The 2,434-nt window shown below is 65.4% G+C and overlaps 1 protein-coding gene across 1 annotated transcript in view; it reads left to right on the top strand.

The window, feature by feature from the left end:
* Positions 1 to 2,434, top strand: part of LOC101618334 (zinc finger protein 583) — a 26,063-nt gene that overhangs the window by 12,580 nt on the left and 11,049 nt on the right. The gene's annotated exons all lie outside the window — the stretch shown is intronic.

The following is a 2,434-nucleotide window of genomic DNA, read 5'->3' as shown; positions in this document are numbered from 1 at the left end:
CTACCTGGGGGTGCGCGTCCAGCTGCGGAGGGAGCGCGTGGGCTCAGGGGCCGCTGGCTTCCTCGAGTGGTGGGTTATCGAGCTGCAGGACTGCCAGGCCGGCTGCAACCTGCTGCCCATGGTCATCTTCAGCGACAAGGTCAGCCCGCCCAGCCTGGGCTTCCTGGCCGGCTACGGGTGAGTGCGCCCGGGGCGGGGGCGGGGGCGGCGAGCCGAGGGAGCGGGGCCGCGAGAGGGGCAACGTGGGCTCGCGGCGTCCGCAGTCAACGAGGTGCCCCAGGGTCCTTTGCGCGGCCTGCGCGCCCAGACTACATTTCCCAGGGGCCTACAGCACCGCGCGTGCGCGTTGAGTGCGTTGTGCGTGTCCATGGTTACAGCTGACTCTGGGCCCCCCGCGGCTGTGCCTTTTGCAGGTCCACTCAGGCAGATCCTCTTGTGGCTTCCCCGTGTGGACAGATACAGGCTGGCTCAGTAGACGGATCTTCTGTGGTTTTCTTAACAGTCTGGCCTGTACTCGCTCAGTTTCAAGACTACAGCCAATAATCCACAAAACAAAACATGTGCTCACTCACTGTTCAGGCCAGGCGTCCAGTCCTCAGCTGGCAGCGAGCGCAGCTTTGGGGGAGTCGGAACTACGTGGAGTTTTCAGGTGTGCGGGAGGGATGGGTGTCAGTAAGCCCCGCAGAGGTGCGGGGTCGAGGTGGGTGGAGGGGTAAGTAGGTAGGTGACAAGTAGGCAGGCGGACAGACAGGTGATTAGAGAGATAGGCAGGTGGGCAGGTAGGCAGACAGACGGGATGAGTGGGTGGGTGAACAGAACAGAGGGGTAGAAATTCCCATAGCTGGGCAGAGACGGCTGTGGCTAGATAAAGCCACCAAACATTCACGTGTCTCGAGGCCTTCGCTGTTGTAGTGGTTCAGAACAGGCTGAGCCCCCATCCGCTCCGCGTCCCCACCTGCCCTGTGCCCCCAGGACGCTGGGCGCAGCCTCGGGCCACACGTGGGCCCTGGAGCATATGCTCTCCCCTGCCTGCCTGTCCTCAGGCCGCAGGATGGGAACATGTCGGCCTGCTCCGGAGACCCTCCACCTCCCTCTACCAATTTCAGCACTAGCCTCCTCCAGACAGGCCAGAGGAACAGCGGAGGAGAGGTGTGCGGTGCAGCAGGCCCGGGAGGCCGCTGAGGAGTGTCTGCAGCACTCTCACCAAGAGGCAGGGCTGCACACAAACGCGGGCCGGGGAAGGTGACGCTCTGGCCGACAGGAGCCGACCCAGGCCGGGGCCGCTGGCTGTGACGCCTGCAGACACAATGTAAGAAAAAAAACGCCTGCATAGACAGGTGGGCAAGAGTGGGGCCCCTGCTGTCCTGCAAAGGGGTCCCTCCACCCTGTGTTCTGCCCTCGGGGTCCATGAACACCTAACTGAACATCGGGGCACACCTCGATCCAAACTGCCCCATAAAACCCCTACCAGCCTCATCCGCACGTGAGACCGAGGGTAGGGCGTCATAACGTGATGGGCCCTTATGTGGCCCCAGCTTACTGCTTGGGACTTTGACTCGTTCCCATCTGTGAGACCAGAGACAGGAATTGGGATTTCCTAGGGGGATGCCGGCCTGCACCCCATAGGAGCCCCACGGTGCGGAGGGTCGGGGTGGTTTCCAGTCGCCGGCAACTCACCTTGCACCTCCTTCCTTGCACCTCCTTCGCAGTGGCCCTGGGTCGTGCAATTGCGCGGCATGGCCACGAGGCGGCGCCCCGGCAAGACGCGCCCCGTTCGGCCACTAGATGGCGCGCCAGGACGTCCCGCGGCTCGCGGCGCTGCAGACCCACTATGCGCGGGACGAGCCGCACACGTGCGCAGAGCAACGCGGGTGCTGCCCCTGTGTGGCGGCGGAGGGGACTGCGGGCTCGGCAATGGCGCTTGGCTGGTTTGGGGTAGCGGTTGCTTGGTTACTGTGACCCCACGCTGCTAGTAAACAGGCGTTAAGCGTTGCCACGCGGAGACGGACCCCTACCCACCCCCACCCCCACCCGGTGCGCACGCAGGGGAGCGGAACAGGCAGGCCCGCGGCGGGACTGTTACCAGGGAGAGGGAACCGACTCCTCCTTCCAGCCTGGCCCCGCCCCCTCAGGCTTTCGGCGTCTGGCTGTTTCCCAGGCAACCCTCCCACAGGAGTATGGGAAGGCGCGCCGCAGTGCCTTCTGGGAATTGTAGTCCCAGGGGGCCAGCCCGCGGTGAACAGGCGCCGAAGGCTAAGGCCGTGCCCTGCGGGGAGGTCGTGGCTGGGCAGCGTCAGTAACTGCTCTCGCCGGCTGGTGGGCGGAGGGCGGAGGGCGGAGGGGGAGCGCGACGGGCCCGCGGAGGCTTCTGGGGTTTGTAGTTCAGCTCGCCGCGTCAGGCCGCGGGTCCGGAAGTGGCCGCCAGCCCGTGCGG

This window comes from Condylura cristata, unplaced genomic scaffold, assembly GCF_000260355.1.
Source record: "Condylura cristata isolate star-nosed mole 26May11 unplaced genomic scaffold, ConCri1.0 scaffold00066, whole genome shotgun sequence".
NCBI classification, from domain to species: Eukaryota; Metazoa; Chordata; class Mammalia; order Eulipotyphla; family Talpidae; genus Condylura; species Condylura cristata.
This window is presented reverse-complemented; position numbering and strand designations above follow the sequence as displayed.